Source organism: Gopherus flavomarginatus, chromosome 6, assembly GCF_025201925.1.
Source record: "Gopherus flavomarginatus isolate rGopFla2 chromosome 6, rGopFla2.mat.asm, whole genome shotgun sequence".
Taxonomy (NCBI): domain Eukaryota; kingdom Metazoa; phylum Chordata; order Testudines; family Testudinidae; genus Gopherus; species Gopherus flavomarginatus.
The window spans coordinates 134,450,081-134,464,683 of record NC_066622.1 but is presented as its reverse complement, the minus strand read 5'-3'; the positions used below and the strand labels follow the sequence as shown (position 1 = coordinate 134,464,683).

The 14,603-nt window shown below is 48.1% G+C and overlaps 1 protein-coding gene across 5 annotated transcripts in view; it reads right to left on the bottom strand.

Annotated features, from left to right (window-relative positions):
* Positions 1–14,603, bottom strand: part of ITPRIP (inositol 1,4,5-trisphosphate receptor interacting protein) — a 63,991-nt gene that overhangs the window by 17,272 nt on the left and 32,116 nt on the right. For 2 of the 5 annotated variants that reach the window (XR_007775023.1, XR_007775024.1), the window contains exon 2: positions 4,429–4,548. The exons of 2 other annotated variants lie outside the window; for them this stretch is intronic. The gene's annotated coding sequence lies outside the window, so the exon portion shown is untranslated. Of the gene's footprint in view, positions 1–128; positions 212–4,428; positions 4,549–14,603 lie in introns of those variants that run through there. One more of the 5 variants, XR_007775027.1, reaches the window with a different exon arrangement.

Below are 14,603 nucleotides of genomic sequence, written 5' to 3'. Positions count from 1 at the left end.
GGGGTGAGGCATGGGGAGACGTAGGGTAAGTAATGGGTGGCAGCACTGGGAGATCAATTCAGAGAGACTGTCTTTACCATTGGATATATTGATGTGTAGATCAGCAGAATGCCAACATCGTCCCAGGGCTGCAGCCAAACGCCTTTCCTCTTAGGAGTCATTTACAAAAGCCCTTTTGAAAGGGCTTTACAAGAATGTGTCCTCCTTGTGCCTTGAGAAGAAACACAAAGTAGCTGGAGCTACCGTTAAGGGGCCACATAAGGAGAACTCCAGACAAATACCCAACAGGGCTGGCGCTGGGGTACTGCTACCCCATATAGGGTAAATTCAGAAGCAAAAGGGGGGAAAAAATCACCATCTCCTGCTCTGTCTGCTTAATACATGTTGTTAGTGTGGATCCCCCTTTGATGCCCTTAACTGCTAGCACAGGGGTTATGAAACTGGGGGTTGGGACCCCTCAGGGGGTCCATGGGGCATTGTGAGCTGTCACCCACCATCCCTAACCCCGCTTTGTCTCCAGCATTTATAATGGTGTTAAATAGATACAAAAGTGTTTTTAATGCATAAGGGGGGGGGTCGCACTCACAGGCTTGCCATGCGAAAGGGGTCACCAGTATAAAAGTTTGAGAACCCCTGAGCTAGGAGGTCTGATGGTGTCCATACCTGCTAATCAAACATGCCCAGGCTGTGTGTGACATGATGTGAACAGAGACATGTATGAACAGTGGTATTTTAACGGCTGGTCCTACCCCTCCCATCTCTGTGCTGTTGTGGCTCCTCAATAAATGTTTCACTTACTCAGCTGGTGCCGCAGCCACTTTTGACCTGCTGTATCTTTCCCATTAGAGAGAACCAAAGTGGTGAAATAATTCAGGCTGGCTGAGTCATGGCTTTGCTGGGGAGAGGCAGGGGAGACTTAATCGTTCCACAATCCTAGGGTGGCTTGGGTTGATGTATGTTTTGCCCACTACCCCCCGCCTCATTGTTCATATACCAAGATATAACTGCTTCTTTCCCTACTGCCAATATGCAGCTGTGATGGGATACTATAAACAAGTGGGTTGGCAGCTGCTGCTGGTTCTTCTAAATGGCTTAACCTAATGCAATTAGGTGGCATTTTCCCTCCTGAAGCACTCTACTAATCTTATATATAGAAATCATTTAATTGGTTACCTAGTGAGATGCAGCCACCACTGGGGTGGAACATGACAGCTATTTAACAGGCAACACGGCCCAACAGTTCAGAACATGAAATGAAAACACATACTGCATGTGCACACCTGAAATACTGAGTTTCCCCTGTGCCATTCGTAGTCACTTGTTTTCTGATGCTAGAGCTCAAGGTATAATCTGGTACACAGACACTCACATAACAACACAAGATCCTACTGTCTTGTAGCTCCCCCACTGCAAATGAGGCTCAGGGAAAACACCATCCATTCATGGAAACAGGGAACGATCCAAGGGGGGAAAAGCATGCACCCCAGGTGAGTGCGGAGGAGGCAGCATTTCCTAGAATCTGTGGCTAACAAAGCATTTGAAGGGGAGGTCTCATTAGTCATCTCTGCTGTGGTCAGAGCTCAGCCATGAGATGCAGGGGATGGAGGGAAGAGGCAAAAAGAACCAAGACATCAAAAAACAGCTGAAAGGAAGGACTGATGGTTAAGGTATCACTTTCTTAAAACCATCTTCCAACTCCCCATATACAAAACACACTGTAGTTCCACACCCTGGTTTGCCAGGCACTACGGAGCTGGAGGTGTGATTCCCTGCTCAAGGAGACATACTCGCGCTAGCTCAGAGTGAGCTGGAGTGTAGCCACAGCAGCACGAGCTCTGGGACAGGCTAGCCACCCCAAGTACACACCTATGTGGACGCTGACTCTGTGGGTGCTCCGAAAGCACCCAGGGGGAAAAACTGGTGGGTGCTCAGCACCCACTGGCAGCTTCCCACACCCCCACCCAGCTCACTCCGCCTCCTCCCCTGCATGCACTGCGTGCCCGCTTTTTCCCCCTAGCTCCCAGCGCTTGCCACGAAACAGCTGTTTCTTGCAGCTGGGAGGGAGGGGGGAGGAGGGGGAACAGGGCGCGCTCGGGGAAGAGGCAGGCCCAGGGCAGGGATTTGGGGAAGGGATTGGAATGGGGGCAGGGCAGGGGTGGAGAAAGGGGTTGGGGGGTGTGAGCACCCACCAGCACCAGGGAAAGTTGGTGCCTATGCACACCTAGGGTCTTGGACAAGTACGTACTTTGTGTAGTTACCCAGATGCTTCTACCCTTTCTTCCTTACTCTACTCAAAACCTGCACCCTAATCCTCACCACCAGAAAAGTGTTGTCAATAAGAATATGGTCCATCCCTACCCTAAAATAAACCAGGGTCACTGGTACGATGCATGTCTCAACTTCACTCATCACTTACTGATTTCATTGTAGTCTTTTCCCATTTCTATTTAGATTTTAAACCCTTTGGGGTGTACTGGCTCTCGCTTCCTACCCATAACAGCTAAGGCAGAGGGATTATTTAGCCACTGCTAGCTGTGGGGAGACAGCTCTGATTATACATCATGCCTGCATAACCACAAGGTCATAGTGGTTCAAACTCTTATAAACAGAACCATACCCAACCTGGATCCTTTAACAAGTCAGTGGGTTGATACCTTGGAACACAAGATCAGGGTCCATTTGTACGTCAATTGCATGACCCATTGAAAGTCCTAAATTCTCTGCTGTGCATAGAGAGGCCTTTACCACGTGAGCATCGGAACGCTACATCAGCCTGAGATGATGATGTGGTAATTTTTCAGTGGCCCTGAAGGTGAGTTTAGATTCTGGGAATGTCTGACTGGCACCACATAAAAGCTCTCTCCCATGGGAATAACAGCAGGGATCATGGGCAGCTTCCAATGTGTCATGCCCCCTCAGGGGCACAGGAAAAATCTCAGAGCTGCCCTGCCCAGTGCACGTCAGGTTGGCAACTGGGAGTTACATGATGTTAAATAGCCACTAAAACTTTCTATATCAGCTATTTGGGGCCAAGGATATTTTCCTCTAGCAGCTGTGAAAAATAAAGTTGCTTGAGCTTTTGGAAGAGGGTTGGGGTGCAAGACTGAATTGTTAAAAATAATAATAAAAAAAACATTCTTCAATACTCCCCAAAGGTATTTAGGGAGACTAAATAACTGATGGTGTTCAAACTGTAAGTGACTTGAACTACATGCTACTGCAGGCCAAGATGACTTCAGTTTATTGTATGGTGAGGCTCAAGGTGAAAATTTTTGATGTCCCTGATGAAAGTTTTATCCGCCATCAAAGTTTCTATGTTATTTCAGCACGTGAACTGGTATAATTGCTGACTTCTCTTTATGCTCCCCATATCCATAAGAACAGCCATACTGGGTCAGACCAAAGGTCCATCTAGCCCAGTATCCTGTCTGCTGACAGTGGCAAATGCCAGGTGCCCCAGAGGGAATGAACAGAACAGGGAATCATCAAGTGATCCATCCCCTGCTGTCCATTCCCAGCTTCTGGCAAACAGAGGCTAGGGACACCATCCCTGCCCATCCTGGCTAATAGCCATGGATAGACCTATCCTCCATGAACTTCTCTAGTTCTTTTTCAAACCGTTATAGTCTTGGCTTTCACAACATCCAACTATCTGAATGATCCAAAGGCTGGATGGTTGCCAAAGGCACAGGGGCTGCTTCACCAGAGAAGTAACTCAGGTTACCTACACTTTGTTATTTCTCTTGAGTTACTCTCACTTGAATGAGAATAACCATACTGCAAATCTATACTTGAGCTGCTGTGTCCACCCTGGCACTGCACTCACTGCTGTGTGGCAGTAAGGCCTCTGGGGGCGTATTCAATGATATTCGCACCACAGTAAGCTAAGTTGCACTAGGAGTTTCTTTACCGTGAGTTGTGGGAGAACTTGCCTGTTGTTTCTTGGCACAATGGAGGGGCGGGGGAGGCAGGTAGGGGGAATTATGGGAAAGCAGCAGAGGCCTAAGTCTGCACTGCAGAATGGCCATGTGTGTTAGCAGCTGCTGATGACTTGTACTAACTCCAGCTGAAGCCTATACCTTCTGATGGGCCAGCCAACTCACGTTAAAAGCACCAATGCAGTTGAGTTAAGGGCTTTTGTGTGCAGACAGGATGTGAGTTAGGGGCAACACTTGAGTTAAACTTTGCAGTGAAGACAAGCCCAATTGCCACTGACTTCAGTGGGGGGCAGGATTTCACATTTAGTGTCCAAACTTTACCAAACTAAGTAAATGTCAGGTATGCGCATGAGGGGCTCAGGTTTGTATATTAAGGTCAGAATTTTCAAAGATTCCTCTGGAAATTAGCTGCCCCAAATCTACTGAAAATGAGTGGGAGTTGGGTGCTTTATTTCCAGTTGGGCTCCTGTGAAATAAATGTCAGTCTTACCTCCCATGCACACTTGACCACCTCAGAAGTAGGGATCCAGTGCAGGTTTCAGAAGCATCTGGCTGTTTCCAGATTTCTTCCTGCATCTCGCAAAGTTCACAACTGTCTATTCCTAGTGTTCTGAAAAGAAAATTGAGTATTTTGTACAGCAAGAGTTAGGATTCGTCTCTCCCCAGGGAAATTGTTCTAAGGTGGATTAAAAAAAACAAAACAAAAACAAAAAAACCCCAACAGCTGAGCTACTCATTTCTTCCAGTCAGCAGTATTTTTTAGTTCAAACATTTAGCTACTGAACCAATTTGGAACTTAAGGCTTTCTTATCTTATACATCTCCTCATGGGAGTCATTATACAACAACAAGCTGGCTCCAGGACATGTGAGGGGAGTTTGCTGGAACTAAGACAGAGACCATGCCTGTGCAGCTGGAGTCAGCAAACACATTCAGCTTTTCAAGGAGATTGCTGGGCTGCAGCACACCCCAAAGAATGAGTGTACCAAGGAGTTTCGTGCACAGTTGCTGCCCGGGGGTAGGAGAGGGTGTACTAATAGGTGGTCAGTGCTGTTTCTTAGCAGCAGCACCACCTGCTAAAGAAATCCCCTTCTAGTGCAGACCTGGGAGCTGAGGCTAAGACTGAGAAGGAGGATGCCCCATTGGTTAGGCAATTAGCTGAAGAGGTAGGAGATCTGGGTTCAACGTTTTGCTCTCCCACAGGTGTTCTACATGTCCTTGGGTAACTCACCTGGCATGGGCTCCACAGAGGCACTTAGGTATTCTGATGCTAACTTTTAACCAAGAAAAAGATTGTGATCCACAAAGTCTGGGTTAGGTCCTGAACTCCTATACAATGAACAGGTAGAGAAAGGTACCTTAGACTGGGATGCACAAAGCCAACGCACGAGCCAGTGGGCTGCCCAAGCTAGCCAATGGCAGATGTCAACGGGACAGAGTTGTCCTAAACCCAGATCCTTTCCAATCTTTTCAAGTATCAGAGGGGTAGCCGTGTTAGTCTGGATCTGTAAAAGCAGCAAAGAATCCTGTGGCACCTTATAGACTAACAGACGTTTTGGAGCATGAGCTTTCGTGGGTGAAAACCCACTTCTTCAGATGCATCTGAAGAAGTGGGTTTTCACCCACGAAAGCTCATGCTCCAAAACGTCTGTTAGTCTATAAGGTGCCACAGGATTCTTTGCTGCTTTTCCAATCTTTTGGTACCTAAGTCTGGGCAGCAGGGAGGTACTTAACTCTGCTTGTGGTTCATGAATGGGGGGGAAGATAGGCATTCAGCTGCCTAAGTCATGTGCGGGGCCCAATCAAGTAGGCATGCTCAGAGACTGCCTACCAGACTGGACCCCTCAGTGAGTTCACACAGAACAGCCTGACGGAAGGCAAAGAAGGACATCCCTTCTGACTTGTAGCCTAGCAGCTAGGGATGTGGGAAACTCCTGGTTTAAGTCTCTCCCCACCCCTGCCCCACCTGATGAGAATAAGGGATTTGCTCCTGACCACTAGCCTACAGGATTTGGCCCAGCACACAATATAGGCAGCTGAATGCTCATCTTCCCTCTAGGGCTCAGGCAGGAGATAGGCACTCGGGAAGCTAAAGTAAGGCGACAGTGCACCCTCTCAGAGGCTGAACATAGGCGCCGAGTGAGTTCAGGCATCTACCGAGTTCGGCAGGAGTTTTGTGGATTGCAGTGGAGCCTAAAACTGGAATTTAGGTGCTTAAACCGAAGATTTAGGCACCTTAGTGGATCTCACCCTTAGTCACTCTGTGCCTCAATTCATCATCTGTAACCTGGGGACAATAACATTGCAGTTATTCTAATTGAAATAAGAAAATGATCATTAAAAGTTAAATACAGAAGCCATGAATTCTGCTGCAAAGCAAAAGGTGATTAGAAGGAAGTTATTCCAAGCTTCCGAATAGCTAGATTGAATGTTGGGGAGCTCTCTTGATGAGGATTTCAGAAAACTAAGGAGCTTTTATTTTCTTCAAACTAAAAATTCCAAAATTGTACTTTTAAAACTTCATAAAAACCCTCATATTTATGTACCATTTTTAAATGGCCATTACCACATCCCTATATTTCACAAGCATCCAAATTACCAACGTTTAACACACTTGAGTATTTCAAATGTTGTCAGTATTCCAGGTTAGAGCAACTCCGTATGGTCAAACCGTAAACAGAATAATGGAAACAAATTATGAATTCCAGATTCATACTACTGCTCATGGACACACCGAAAACAGACAGCACTTCCTCAGAGCATCACCTCTGGGGACAGTGGTTTTAAATCCTTTATGTGTTCACTCAGACCTTGAGGGCTAACTGTTATTAGGAAGGTAGGAACTGCCATACTGCTCAAAGCAGAGGTTCATTTAGTTCAGTATCCTTTTCCAAAAGTGGTCAGGACCAGCTGTTTGAGGGAAAACTAAGTTTTCTTCTAAGGCCTGGTCTACACTACGTGTTTAAACTGATTTTAGCAGCGTTAAACCGATTTAACGCTGTACCCGTCCACAGTACGAGGCCCTTTATATCGATATAAAAGGCTCTTTAAATCGGTTTCTGTACTCCTACCCAACGAGAGGAGTAGCGCTAAAATCAGTATTACCATATCGGATTAGGGTTAGTGTGGCCGCAAATCAACGGTATTGGCCTCCGGGCGGTATCCCATAGTGCATCACTGTGACCACTCTGGACAGCAATCTGAACTTGGATGCACTGGCCAGGTAAACAGGAAAAGCCCCGCGAACTTTTGAATTTTATTTCCTGTTTGCCCAGCATGGAGCTCTGATCAGCACGGCTGGCGATGCAGTCCCAAATCCAAAAAGAGCTCCAGCATGGACCGTACGGGAGATACTGGATCTGATCGCTGTATGGGGAGACAAATCTGTTCTATCACAGCTCCGTTACAGAAGACGAAATGCCAAAGCGTTTGAAAAAAATCTCCAGGCTACACAGTGCTGCGTGACAAGAGTAACGGAAAGCCAAAGAATCAAATGGACGCTCATGGAGGGAGGGAGGGGATACTGAGGACTCCAGCTATCCCACAGTCCACAGCAGTCTCCGAAAAATATTTACATTCTTGGCTGAGCTCCCAATGCCTGTATGGTGCGGTGTGCAGTTACTGGTGAGAATATGTTTCAGGTTGGCAGGTTGCCTGTGGGCGAGGACTGGCCTGCCACCCAAGGCCTGTGAAAGTGTGGGATCATTGTCCAAGATGTGCCCGGGATGGAAGCTGGAGGCATGAAGGTAGGCATAGTGGTCGGTAGGTTTTCGGTATAGGGTGGTGTTAATGTGACCATCACTTATTTGTACCGTGGTGTCCAGGAAGTGGGCCTCCCGTGTAGATTGGTCCAGGCTGAGGTTGATGGTGGGGTGGAAGCTGTTGAAATTGTGGTAGAATTTTTCCAGAGTCTCCTTCCTATGGGTCCAGATGATGAAGATGTCATCAATGTAGCGTAGGTAGAGAAGGGGTGTGAGTGGACGAGAGCCGAGGAAGTGTTGTTCCAGGTCGGCCATAAAAATATTGGCATATTTTGGGGCCATGCGGGTGCCCACAGCGGTGCCTACCTTCAGGCCTCCAGCTTCCATCCCGGGCACATCACACGATCCATTGTCTACAGCCAAGCACTGAGGTACAATCGCATCTGCTTTAACCCCTCAGACAGAGACCAACACCTACAAAATCTCCACCAAGCATTCTCAAAACTACAATACCCGCACGAGGAAATAAGGAAACAGATCAACAGAGCCAGACGTGTACCCAGAAGCCTCCTACTGCAAGACAAACCCAAGAAAGAAACCAACACGACTCCACTGGCCATCACATACAGTCCGCAGCTAAAACCCCTCCAACACATCATCAGGGATCTACAACCCATCCTGGACAACGATCCCACACTTTCACAGGCCTTGGGTGGCAGGCCAGTCCTCGCTCACAGACAACCTGCCAACCTGAAACATATTCTCACCAGTAACTGCACACCGCACCATAGGAACTCTAGCTCAGGAACCAATCCATACAACAAACCTCGATGCCAACTCTGCCCACATATCTACACCAGCGACACCATCACAGGACCTAACCAGATCAGCCACAGCATCACCGGTTCATTCACCTGCACGTCCACCAATGTAATAGACACCATCATATGCCAGCAATGCCCCTCTGCTATGTACATCGGCCAAACTGGACAGTCGCTACGGAAAAGGATAAACGGACACAAATTAGATATTAGGAATGGCAATATACAAAAACCTGTAGGAGAGCACTTCAACCTCCCTGGACACACTATAGCAGACCTTAAGGTGGCCATCCTGCAGCAAAAAAAACTTCAGGACCAGACTTCAAAGAGAAACTGCTGAGCTTCAGTTCATCTGCAAATTTGACACCATCAGCTCAGGATTAAACAAAGACTGTGAATGGCTTGCCAGCTACAAAACCAGTTTCTCCTCCCTTAGTTTTCACACCTCAACTGCTAGAACAGGGCCTCATCCTCCCTGAGTGAACTAACCTCATTATCTCCAGCTTGCCTGCATATATATACCTGCCCCTGGAAATTTCCACTACATGCATCTGACGAAGTGGGTATTCACCCACGAAAGCTCATGCTCCAAAACATCTGTTAGTCTATAAGGTGCCACAGGATTCTTTGCTGCTTTTACAGATCCAGACTAACACGGCTACCCCTCTGATATCTGATACACTGGTTCTCTAGTACACTTGCCCCATATTCTAGGCAGAACTGACTCTATTTTTAGAAACCATAAAGGAGGGATTGACTCACGGAGTCATTCTCAGTTTTGCCTTTGTGCCCCTGGCCGACCTCAGCCAGGGGCACCCATGATAGCAGCAGACAGTACAGAACGACAGATAACTGTCATCTTACTGCCAATTTACAATGGCAGCAGACGGTACAGAACGACTGATAACTGTCTCTGCTATCATGCAAAAACAAACAAATGCTGCTGTGTAGCGCTGCAGTAACGCCTCTGTTAGCGGCATCCAGTACACATACAGTGACAGTAAAAAAAAATGCTGAACGGGCTCCATGGTTGCCGTGCTATGGCGTCTGCCAGGGCAATCCAGGGGAAAAGGGCGCGAAATGATTGTCTGCCGTTGCTTTCACGGAGGAAGGAATGAGTGATGACATTTACCCAGAACCACCTGCAACAATGATTTTTGCCCCATCAGGCACTGGGATCTCAACCCAGAATTCCAAGGGGCAGGAGAGACTGCGGGAACTATGGGATAGCTACAGAATAGCTACCCACAGTGCAACGCTCCGGAAATCGACGCTAGCCTCAGACCATGGACGCACACCGCCGAATTAATGTGCTTAGTGTGGCCGTGTGCACTCGACTTTATACAATGTTTTACAAAACCGGTTTATGTAAAATCGGAATAATCCCGTAGTGTAGACGTACCTTAAGATAGTTAGAGGTTGGCTTCTAGCCAAAAGCTGGATCTATTTCCCGATGCTACACACCAATTCAAAACAGTCACTTAAGTCCTCTGATGCAGAAAGGACAAATTATCTGATCAAGATACTATATTCCCTTCAAATAGCTGAAATATTTGGTTAAACCCAATTGGTTTAGGTGTGAGTCCAGTTCACTGCCTCAGAGGCAAAAAAAAATCTCTCAGATATGTTAGGGTTGCCAACTTTCTAATCACACAAAACCGAACACTATAGCCCTGCCCCTTCCCTGAGGCCCCACCCCCTGCTCACTACATTTCCCCTCCATCGGTGGTTCGCTCTCCCCCATCCTCATTCACTTTCACTGGGCTGGGGTTGGGGGGTGGGAGGGGTGAGGGTGCTAACTGGGGATGGGGGCTCTGGGGTGTGGCCAGAAATGAGGGCTTCAGGATGTGGGAGGGGGCTCCGGGCTGGGGCAGGGAGTTGGGGTGCAGGAGGGGGTGAGGGCTCCAGCTGGGGGTGCAGGCTCTGGGGTGGGATCAGGAGGGGGCTCCAGGTTGGGGGGTGGTGCCAAGGGATTTGGAGTGTGGGAGGGAGCTGTGGGTTGAGGCAGAGGGTTGGTGGTGGAGGAGGGGGTATGGGCTCTGGGTTGGGGCCAAGGATGAGCGACTTGGGGTGCAGGAGGATGCTCTGGGTTTGGGGGGGGGCTCAGAGCTGAGGCAGGGAGTTGGGGCAGGGGGCTGGGGTGTAGGCTTACCTTGGGCAGCTCCCAGTCAGCAGCACAGTGGGACTAAGGCAGGCTCTCTGTCTTTCCTGGCTCTGTGCTGCACCCCAGAAGCGGCCAGCAGCTAGTCCGGTTTCTAGGCTGGGGGGCTAGGCAGCGCCCCCCAGCTCCCATTGGTTGCAGTTCCCAGCCAATGGGAGTGTGGAGCCGGTGCCTGGGGGTGAGAGCAGCATGCACAGCCCTGTGGCCCCACTGGCCTAGGAGCCAGACCTGCTGGCCACTTCTGGGGCACAGCACAGTGCCAGGACAGGTAGGGACTAGCCTGCCTTAGACCCACCGCACTGCCAGCCGGACTTTTAATGGCCCGACTGGTGGTGCTGACCGAAACTGCCAGGGCCCTTCTTCGACCAGGCGTTGCTGTCGGAAACCGGATGCCTGGCAACCGTAAGCTCTCCAGGGCATGTATCATAAACCTTATCCCAGATTTGGACCTTAGTGTCCAAAATATGGGGGTTAGCATGAAAACCTCCAAGCTTAGTTACCAGCTTGGACCTGGTACTTGCTGCCACCACCCAAAAAATTAGAGTGTTTTGGGGCACTCTGGTCCCCCTGAAAAACCTTCCCTGGGGACCCCAAGACCCAAATCCCTTGAGTCTCACAACAAAGGGAAATAATCCTTTTTCCCTTCCCCCCTCCAGGTGCTCCTGGAGAGATACACAGACACAAGCTCTGTGAATCCAAACAGAGTGACTCCCCCTCTCCGTTCCCAGTCCTGGAAACAAAAGCACTTTCCTCTTCACCCAGAGGGAATGCAAAATCAGGCTAGCAAATCCAACACACACAGATCTCCCCCTGAATTCTTCCTCCCACCAATTCCCTGGTGAGTACAGACTCAATTTCCCTGAAGTAAAGAAAAACTCCAACAGGTCTTAAAAGAAAGCTTTATATAAAAAGAAAGAAAAATACATACAAATGGTCTCTCTGTATTAAGGTGACAAAATACAGGGTTAATTGCTTAAAAGAAATATGAATAAACAGCCTTATTCAAAAAGAATACAAATCAAAGCACTCCAGCACTTATATTCATGCAAATACCAAAGAAAAGAAACCATAGAACTTACTATCTGATCTCTTTGTCCTTACACTTAGAAACAGAAGATTAGAAAGTAAAACTACTTCTCCAAAGCTCAGAGACAGCAGGCAGACAGACAAAAGACTCAGACACAAACTTCCCTCCACCCAGAGTTGAAAAAAATCCGGTTTCCTGATTGGTCCTCTGGTCAGGTGCTTCAGGTGAAAGAGACATTAACCCTTAGCTATCTGTTTATGACAGCATGGAACTAATTCGACCTGACAGCCAAAGGGTAAAGGGCTACAAACATGGGGCTGGCTGAGCAGGGCAAAGTTAGTATCCTGGTTTTTAAATACCAGCTATTTGGGTGGGACTCTGATGGGAGAGGATTTAGCTAAATAGAGGGAAATGGAGGATGGGGCGGGGATGGGCCAAAGGAGGAGGAGGTGTGGAGTGAGAATAAGGTCAAGGGTCCCTGAAGGGAAAAGGGTTGGAACAAACAGTCAAACACCACAGACCAAGCCTGTAGAAAGCAGTCTGAGATGAGGTGTCCCCTGGTCCCTGCTAAGGCTCCTAGCCAGTAAGTCTGCTCCTTTGGGTCCTGGAGCATCTAGCTTGCTCCTCCTTGGGGTTTTTCTTTCCCAGGCCTGGCTTGGAAGCCGGGGCACTGCTTGAATCCTAGTACCTGGGTGAGGGGTCCCCTTGCACAGTTTTGGATGGAGGAAAAGAGTGGCCCTGGCTGGGCCCCATGTTTCTTCCTCCCAGTGGTTTGAAGTGTGTGTAGGAGTGGGTGGGTGAGGGGGCAGTGTCTTATTTCCCCACTTCTGCCTTCCTTCGTGCCCTACGCTATTAATTCTGACCCCAAATCAATTCTGCCCCCTGCAGGCCCCCTCAGTTCTACTCCTCCTGGGGCACATTACCTGCCTCTCCAAGGTCAGGGGAGCAGAGGAACCATCCCATTGTTCAGAGGAGGGAAGAAGGGACCAGAACCGCCCTGAGATTCTGGTCTCTTTCTGCTCCCTCCTCTCTCCTCTGGAAGACCTGCCTGGGCTCCTCAGGGGAGAGCTCTGCCTACTTCCTGCAGCCACCTCAAGTAGCTGCTCTGCTACCAAGCTTGCAGCCTCAGCACGGCAGCTTGGTTCCTGCAGAACTGTGTGTAGTCTAACCCTCCCTGGGGTCCCTGGTGGGCTGTGGCCTCCTCAGTAGCCCTCACGTAGCACTACGTGCTGCTCCCAGGCCCCTGCCACAGGTCCACGTTGAGTGCCACCACCCTATTTTAAAAGGGGCAGCTCCCAGTTGTATTACTAAATATAAACACCCCATTCTAAAACCACCTAGTCCAGGAGCATTCTGCAGAGCGAGCTGGCCTTCTCTGCCCTGTCAGTGGTCTGAAGAGCTCTGTGTAGCTTGAAAGCTTCTCTCTCTCTCACCAACAGAAGTTGGTTCAATAAAAGATATTACCTCTCCCACCCTGTCTCTCATGTCCTGGGGCTGACCCAGCTAGCGCCCTCTCGCTGTAGTGCTGTGTTATATAGCAAGTAAGTACCTGTCAATCTGGATCTGACGAGCGAAGGAGAATATACAAGAAAGCAGAAGGACTTAACTTGCTACAAACCCTAGGACCCAGCAGGCTGGCAATTAGGAGTTAGACAATGTCATCAGGCTAAAGATAACTAGCTTCTTATAGGTGATGGGGCCAGGAATGTTTTCTTTGCCTGGCTGTTACAAGTTACTTAAGCTTCCAGAAGGCCAAGGAGTGAGGGAAAGGCTGTGTCTACACTGCCACTTTCAGCGCTAAAACTTCAGTTGTTTGAGGGTCTGAAAAAACACCCCCCTGAGCCACAAAAGATTTAGTGCTGAAAAGCTCCAGTATAGACAGCACTTGATTGCTGGGAGCTACCACCGCTTTGCCCTGGCAATAACGTGTGACTACACTGCCCACGTCACAGCGCTGCTGCAGCTGTAACGGCAGTGTAGACATACCCTGAGTGTTATTACATGTAATAAGATTAATCAAACACTAACCTTATACACTTCTACTGTCTGTGTAAAAATTATTTAGCCAGGCTAAACGATTGAGAGTTCAAGTTGTAAATGGCATGCATGGCATTATTTTTAAGGCCAAAATGGCTGCAATTGATAGTACGATGAGGGAGAATGACAAGACTTAAAATTCTATCAGGGACATAAAAAGTTTCACATTATTGGCCATAAGAGGAGACGGAGGTAAAAGTTAAAATCTTGCCCCACCCGAGGAGCTGTGAATGTCCAAGGTCTTTGTTGTAATTGTTGAACCATCTTCATGTTTTCCACATCCTACCTGAGAAATTCAAACTCCAGCTGGATATCAAGGGCAGAGTGTCTGGATCTTTAGCATCTAGACTTATGTGAACTAAATTCAATTAGTAATGAGTACGTCTGGAACTTATTCAATGTTTAAGCTTAAATCACTTTAATCTGGTCTCCCAATAGAAACTAGATAACATCAGTACCACCCCAACAGGTTTCAAAAGCGTCCGGCTGGCTCTGCCTTCTTCCTGTACCTTTCAAAGGTCTCAACTCTATCCCTAATGCTATGAACATTTTGAAGTATTTTATACAACAAAAGTTAGGATTCATCTCTCCTCTCCTGAGATAATTTTAAGGCAGAACAAAAAAAGCAGATACTGCTAACTGGAAGACATGGGGATTTTTCTATTCAAATTACACCTCTACCTGATATAACGCTGTCCTTGGGAGCCAAAAAATCTTAGCGTATTATAGGTGAAACGATGTTATATTGAATTTGCTTTGATCCACTGGAGTGCGCAGCCCCGCGCCCCACAGCACTGCTTTACAGCGTTATATCCAAATTTGTGTTATACCGGGTGGCGTTATATCGAGGTAGCAGTGTACTTTTAAAAATCAAGTCAGAATTGGCTGTTTTATATGTTTCTTCACTGCAGTTTCTATT